The sequence below is a fragment of the Bison bison genome, unplaced genomic scaffold (assembly GCF_000754665.1).
Source record: "Bison bison bison isolate TAMUID 2011002044 unplaced genomic scaffold, Bison_UMD1.0 scf7180017864038, whole genome shotgun sequence".
In the NCBI taxonomy this organism is placed as follows: Eukaryota; Metazoa; Chordata; class Mammalia; order Artiodactyla; family Bovidae; genus Bison; species Bison bison.
Window position 1 is genome coordinate 2,579,381 of NW_011494610.1, and position 8,493 is coordinate 2,587,873.

Here is an 8,493-nt window from a genome sequence, read left to right on the forward strand (position 1 = left end):
TTTCTATTCCATAGTTCAAATAATATTTCAGTTCACCGCTCACCTATTTCATTTCTAATGACACCGTGATGAATAAGCCATGAAAAGATTTCGTGAGAGTCTGATGAGCACTTCTTTTCTTCTGGAAAATACTGTGTCCATCTTGTGTTTGGGGGATCAATGCTGTCACTTGTCCTCATCCCTACATCTCCCATCTGGTCTCTCCCTCTGGCATCTCCACCGTTACATCTGGCCTCCTGAGAACAGCCACACGGAGACTCTCGAGAATGCAGATGCCCCCTCACTGACAGATTCCTTAATGCCTCAGTGAGCAGAGTGCATGGCAGACCCTGGGGGGCATGCAGCAGGCTGGGGGGCCAGTGGTGCCTACCATTCCCAATAAACTTACTCCAGCATCCTTGCATCCCTAAGCCTTTGGATTCCTTCATTTACATCATGCAAAGAACACTGTCATCCCAACCTCATTAAATGACAGCCACCATTGAGACCAAGATTTGTCACCAACCAAATAAACAGAGCCTGGCTTCCCAGGTGGCTCAGTGGTTTAAAAAAAGGAGGGGGAGACTTGGGTTTGATCCCTGGGTTGGAAAGATCCCCTGGAGAAGGAAATGGCAATGCACCCCAGTACTCTTGCCTGGAGAATCCCATGGACAGAAGAGCCTGGAGGGCTACAGTCCATGGAGTCCAAAAAGAGTCAGACACGCCTCAGTGACTAAAACCAAAACAAACAGAGGCACTTTCAGCTTCATGAACTAACCATTAAACTCTGAACCCCTACTAAACGTACCCAAGTCAAAAACGTCCCTTGATCCAATGTTATTGGCTGTCCTCCTTAGTCTTAAGTCTTATAATCTATTCCTAAACATACTCCCCAGGTTTCTGCCGATATGGATCAACCAACCTTGCAATGATTTTGGTGTATATGCTGTTTCCTCCCAGGTAAGACTTTGCACTTGTCCCCCTAGAACATGCTGACCTCTGACCCTAGTTTAGTAGCAGCAAGGGTGGTTGGGGTGGAGCTTGAGGGGAGTAGGTAGTTCCTTGCAAGGAAACCTTGTACAACCTTGTAGGGAGACCTAGGAAGGAGGCTGCCTCTACTTCTACCTGGACCCTGTTCCTTTTTTTCAATGTTTGTGTGATTTCCAGTGCTCACTACAAGGACAAACATTTAGTAAGTACACAAAAAATATTTCTTGGATGGATTAATAACATTTTAAGGGTAAGAGTCAAGCATTTGAAATTCTCTTTTATTTTTAACTTGTAACAAAGCAACTAACTGCCCTGCAATCATACTCATTTCACATGCTAGCAAGGTAATGCTCAAAATCCTCAAGTTGGCTTCAACAGTATGTGAACTGAGAACTTCCAGATGTACAAGCTGGATTTAGAAAAGGCAGAGGAACCAGAGATCAAATTGCCAACATCACTGGATCATAGAAAATGCAAGAGAATTTCATAAAAACATCTACTTCTGCTTCATTGACTACACTAAAGCCTTTGACTGTGAGGATCACAACAAACTGTGGAAAATTCTTGAAGAGATGGGAATACTTGACCACCTGACCTGCCTCCTGAGAAACCTATATGCAGGTCAAGAAGCAACAGTTAGAACCAGATATGGAACAACAGACTGGTTCCAAATTGGGAAAGGAGTACGTCAAGGCTGTATACTGTCACCTTGCTTATTTAACTTATATGCAGAGTACATCATGAGAAATGCCAGGCTAGATGAAGCAGAAGCTGGAATCATGATTGCCAAAAGAAATATCAATAACCTCAGATATGCAGATGACACCACCCTTATGGCAGAAAGTGAAGAAAAACTAAAGAGCCTCCTGATGAAAGTGAAAGAGGAGAGTGAAAAAGTTGGCTTAAAGCTCAACATTCAGAAAACTAAGATCATGGCATCTGGTCCCATCACTTCATGGGAAATAGATGGGGAAACAATAGAAACAGTAACAGACTTTGTTTTCTTGGGCTCCAAAATCACTGCAGATGGTGACTGCAGCCATGATATTAAAAGATGCTTGCTTCTTGGAAGAAAAGCTATGACAAACCTAGACAGCATATTAAAAAGCAGAGACATTATTTTGTCAACAAAGGTCAGTCTAGTCAAAGCTATAGTTTTTCCAGTAGTCATGTACAGATGTAAGAGTTGGCCCATAAAGAAAGCTGAGCACCTAAGAACTGATGCTTTCGAACAGTGGTGCTCAAGAGGATTCTTGAGAGTCCCTTGGACAGCAAGGAGATCAAACCAGTCAATCCTAAAGGAAATCAACCCTGAATATTCATTGGAAGGACTGATGCTGAAGCTGAAGTTCAAATCCTTTGGCCACCTGATGCAAAGAGCCAACTCACTGGAAAAGACCCTGATACTGGGGGAAATTGAAAGCAGGAAGAGAAGGGGACAACAGAGGATAAGATGGTGGCATCACCAACTCAATGGACATGAGTTTAAGCAAACACTGGGATGTGGTGAAGGACAGAGAAGCCTGGCATGCTACAGTCCATGGGGTCAGAAACAGTCAGACACAACTGAGCGACTGAACAACAATGACAAAGCAACCATCAAAACTTAGCCTTTTTTTCTTCTTAAACCTCATGTAAACAGAATCCCCAGACCTTCACAACTGGGAATGTGATTCTTGGAACTGAATAGATCCTCAGTAATGGCTGAGTGAATGAACGTGGGGGACTGCCTCCAACAATCTCTTCCAGAACCATCCATCTCTCGTGTACTGCAACTCAGTGGCAGCTACGGGACTGTGTATGGGCGATACATCTGACACCGTGGGTGCCAAGCCCATAGCCTCTCTCACGCTCCAGTCTCAACCCCATTCTGATTTGGCTCAGGCACCAGGAAGCCTGAGTTTCCGAACACAGACTCCCCTCTCAGCCCCAGGGTGTGAATCTTGATGGACTCAGGCCATGACTCTCAGTCCATCAGACGCAGTGACCTCTCCAAAGAAGAAATGTATTTAATGACCTTTCTACTGCCCAGAAATGAAAGTCATAAATAATTAATCTACGACATCACAAGTACTTAAAAACCCATTATAATGCTCTAAGTGGATTATAAAAAAGAAATAAAAGAAAATAATTTGAAATAACATAAATCATATTTCAGCATGCAACTGAACAGCTATAGACACACAAAAAGACATGATGAATAGTCAGATCCTTGCCAACATCTGGAGAATAAGTGTGGATGTAAGGGAATAAGAACAGGAATCGCCCTACAACAGAAGGACAGGAAAAAGAGAGCAAGACTAGAATATAAAGAGCATAACCAGTATACATTAAAATCTTGCAAAAATGTTTTGTTTGGATATGAAACTGACACAGGTTCTAAGCGCAGATGATTAAAGTGGCTCTTCACACAGGCAAAAGACCACTCTGTCCTGAGGAGACCGTCCAACACATTTCAGAACATCAAGCTTTCTTAGCCCCACCCTCCTCAATGCCAGCAAAGTCACCAATCATTGTGACAAGCCAGAACGCCCTCATCTCCAACACGTCTCCTGGGGGGCATACCTCTCTGGTAGAAAACCCCTAGCCGGGACTTCCATGTCGGTCCAGGGGCTAAAGATTCTGCATTCTCAACGCAGGGGTCCTGGGTTCGATCCCTGGTCAAGGCACTAGGTCCCACATGCTGCAACTAAGAATTCACAAATAAAAGATCCCCCATGCCGTAACTAACACCTGATGAGACAAATAAATATTAGAAGGAAAAAGAAAACCACTGGTCGATGACAACCAGTTCATTTCTTTTGCCAGCAGCTGGTCTAGGAACAAGCGTGGGATGCAAGTTTGGCTGAAGTAACACAAGAAAAAAATCCGCTGGGAGCTTCTGGAAAAGGTATCCTGAGTCTTATAAAGAAGCAACAGGAAGAAAGACACATTTTCCCCATCTTTCTGCTTCTGGGCTCTGTGGCCTGAGGTTGAGATACTTGGAGTTGTGGAACCTTCCTGCACAGATCAGGGGGAACAACTGGGAGTCGAACCAATGGAAAGAAGACGACACAGCTGGAAGCTGGAAGGAACCTGGGTCCTTGAGACACAGCCTCTGAGCTGGCCAAACCCAGAGCTACCCCCTGGCTGCCTTGGTTTATGACATAATAAAATTGTCCATCCTATTGAGCTACTTATTTGGGAGTTTTCTGTTCCTTGAAGCCAAAGATATTCCATTTGTGACAGGTAGGGTCACTCCTGATCATTACCATCATCCCTTCTATTTGGTGAGCAAAGCCTGCAATTTACAAAGAACCAGGACTACCCTCCTACCAGCCCTGTGAAATGTGGGTTACGATCCCCATTTACATGTAGGAATATTTAGGCCAAGGAAGTCAGGCCACAGGCTAAGCAGAAACTAGCTCTGGTCCTGTGCTGAGTCCCACTGTAGAGATCCCTCTCCAACCCACACTGCATCTAGGAGTCCTGGTCAATTCTGTGATTGATGCAGCTTCCAGGCCTCCATACCCTAAATATCCACATGCCCTCATCATCATCACTTCACATTCTCATTAGTGGGGTAACTTCCCTGGATTAAAAACCAGAGCCTCTAGACAGCCCTCATTAAAATATGCATATCTCATCTTGAAAGAACTAATATGTATTTATTAGCACAAATGAGTTCTTCATTAGGTCTCAGATGTGGCAAGCATTGAAAGAAGAGAGACATGGGACAGGTAAGTTTGGAGCTGAGTCTACTTATACTACCAGGATGAGCTTTTATTCATTCATTCATTTTTCATTCATTTATTCATTCATTCATTCCTGCACCCATTCAGTGAAAATTTATTAAGTGCATCCTAGATTGTAGAGGCTGTGGTACGACCTGGAATCCCAGCCTTGAGCCAGCTACTGTTCCGCCCTCACAGAGCTGGCTTTCAAGTGGGACGAGAAAGTCAATAATCACATGAGCAGGATCACAGATCTAATAAACCCCATGAAGAAAATAGTCCAGTGTGATGGAACAGGAAGAGACTCCATAGGAGACAGGAGCTTCCTTAGACAAGGTGGTCAGGGAGGCCCCAGGTGGAGGAGCTAAGACCTACTTGGCGGGCCCCTTTCCCATGGCAACATGGGCCTCTGAGAATGGCCCCTTGGGCCCAGGCGCTTGGCCTGAGGCATGGGCAATGCCAAGCAGAGGGGGACGCAGGATGTAAACGATGACACAAGAGGCCAGAGACAGCACCCCTCATCTGCACTTCCGTGGGGGCTGTTAAATTCAGGAGTACTGTGGGGCCAGGCAGGAACACCAGGGAAATCCAGAGCCAGACTGAACTGTCTTTGCTCTGGAATTTCCTATGCCCAAGAGGGCAGAGTCTCCAGTGTGCAGAGTGGAGCTGGAGAGTCACTGTCCAAAGGGAGGAGGAATAAGGACCATCAACACGGTGCTCCTTCACCAAGTCTGCTCTTGGGGATCTTGTTTGTTTAATCCGGCTTCTGAGGGTAGGGGGCACTGATCGGGTTGGGGGAGGGTGTTGTGCCAGCTTAGAAGTCTTGTGAAAGATACACACACACCCATCCACGAATGAGACTACTATTTATTAATCGCAGTAATTAAGACGGAAGCTCTTTCTGGAGCAAACACGTCTCTTTGGAAACTGACATGGAGACAGAAGCGCGATTCCTGCAGAATCAAACAAATCCTGTTTTTACCTCCTCACTAGTTAGTTCTGCAGTATCAAAGGGATTATCCAGAAGGGAAGATCAGAAGGAGAATTAGCTACAGGCCATGCTGTTATCCACCGAGGCGCCTATTGTTAAACCTGAGTCATGAATGGGGAGAAGGAAGTGGTCCCCCCTCCCTTCACCGGACGCCCCGATGGAGCAGGATAAGTCTACTGCAGGTCATGTTCTTGGAGGCGGTTACCAAGTTCTGGTTTCCAAGGAATCTCTGGAAGTCAACGGTGCCATCCCCCGGGGCACACACAGGGCTGCACTTCTGGTCCCCTGTGGCGGTGGCCACGTGACTCCTCCTGGCCAATGAGCGGTGAGCACAGTGATCAGGTCACCCACAGGCTGGGGAAATTAACAGCCAGGGCAAGACCCCTCCCCAAGCTCTTCTTCTTTCTGCCGGGTCTGTGGTGACATCAGAGAGGGCAGACCCCTTCACCCAGGGTCACGAGGAGGAGACTGAGCCCAGCTCCCAGCCGCCCTCTGGGGACCTGCAGTCTGAGCAAGAAATCAGCCTTGATGGTTCAGGCCTCTTAGCTCAGGAGACTGCTTGTTAGGCAGCAAAACCCAGCCCACCTGACTGTGTATCAAGTGTTCAGACAGATCCAGAACCCAAGAGGAGAACCGTCCCCATTTGCTGAGCTCCTCCATGGCCCAGGCACTGTGCTCAGTCGTACGATGTATATAATGTGTATGACAAATATCCATGTGGTAATTATTCTTCTGCACTTTACAAAGGAGGAAATAACAGTAACAGCCGCATCCCCTGAGCAGGGATGATGTGGCAGGGACTTGTTACAAACGCACTTGAACAGAACTTTTTCAGGCCTCATACTAGCCCTGGGAGGGAAATGCTTTTATTTATTCCCATTTTACAGATAAGAAAACTGAGGCTCAGGGTGGTCATGCATATACCCAGGACCTCAGAGCCAGTAAGTGGCAGACGTGGAATCTGAACCAAGGCCCCTCTGACTCATTTCCAGTTCCTGCTGACGTCACCCTGGGTCTCTAGAGGGGACCTGAGGGCTGGGGCAGGCTGTGGGGTGCAGATACCCCGGGGCCGTGTGTTCTACACTCTCTGCCACTGGAAGAGGGTGTCCACCGGAAGTGCTAGTGTGGGAGCAGCACAGGCTTGCATCCTCGGTTCCTGGAGGCTGGAGGGAGATGACACCCAAGGGTAGAGGCTGTGTGGTCACACAACCCTTCACCCACTTTGCATTCAGCCAAGCAGTCTTCCTCCTCTGATCTCCATGCCTCTTGGTCTGGAATGGACCCTCCTTTGAATAAACCTCATTGATTCCGCCTAATTAGCTCCTCAAATGAAATCACGGGTTATTTTGGGAGCAGCATCCTCACAAATGTTTCCCTGGAGCATTCAGGTGGAAAATGCAGATAAACTCACCTCTTTGTAAAATAAATGAACACATTTCGTCCCCAGTCCCCAGGGCCCCAGCCTATCCCAGGCCCAGGCTTCACCTCCACAAAAGGCCTGAATTTTAGACTCTTGGAGTTGCCTCAAACAAGGCTGTGTCTTGAGTCAAAGAGAAACTGTGGGCTATGCTGCCAAATAGCCATCGCGGCTTCCTGGGCAGTTCTGTGACCCGGTGCTGATCACAGGCTTTACCTGTGTTCATGAGCCAAGACCCACACCAGCCCCGGGAGGAGCACATGGCCGTGAGCCCATGCTACAGATGGGGAGACTGAGGCACAGAAACCAAGTCACTTGCCCAGGAATTTGAACCCAGGAAGTCAAGCCACTAAGTTCAAGCACTGAATCACCTACGTCTTCACTTGTCCGTCTGTCCTGGTCCTCATGTCTCAGCGCACCTGGAATCAGTATGGTTGTTTTTAATCAATGCAGCTCTCATTTTATGAATAGTATAAGATGGCTATTCATTTGTTCATGTCAACATTTCAGCCAGTCCATGGTTTTCAAAACCCTGTTTTGCCATTTCTTCACTTTTTATATAGCAGGAGCCCCCCAGGAGGGAATCACCCCGAGGCTTCCCTCTCTAACAGATCCCACTCTCAGGGGCAGCGTCTCTCGTTCTGCCAGCTGCAGGCAGGCCTGGGGGTGAAGATGCCCACCCCTGGTGTCCCTGATCCCCACGACCCTGAGGGAACCTTCCAGCAACACCCCCCCCATCTCCACAGCAGGAGGATGGCGATCACAGTGCCCCTCTCAGATCTGCTGGGAGGAGTCAAGGAGGTGACATGCATGTGGGAACCGAGCCCAGCACCTGTTAGGTGTTCAGTTAACTCGGAACATCACATCGACTGTTCAGTCTCAGACAGGCACAGGGATCCCGCTCCTCTGTTAACTGGGAGAGAGGTTAGATGTGCTTCATGCCCACGAGGCAGGGTCAGACACTCTGGATGCTGCCACTGAGTTAGACCCGTGGAACAGAGGAGGGGTTCATGGGGGAGGGAGGCAGGGTGGTCCCACCCCTTTGCACAGCTGGGGCTCTGCACACAGGACCCTGGTTTGGCTTGGCCGCGGACAGGTCACAGACTTGGCAGCCCCTCCCACAGGCCCCCCAGGCGACAGCACCAGGACCCCCGCCAGCTCCCTCCCAGCAGGTGTGGGAAAGCTGGAGGGGCAGCCCTGCCACCCATATCTGAGCCCCCCACCCCCATCTCCAGAAGGGCTGGTCCCCTGCAGCCTGCAGCTCCATCGTCCTCCAGTCAGAGCAGAAACAAGTCCCACCCGCCAGGGTCGTCCCGCGCTCTTTTCCTCAGAGCTGTGTGGGCCAAAAGCCAGGAAGGAGAGTGGCCAGCCTGTGCGGCCCCCGCAGGGCTGGCCATCCTCCC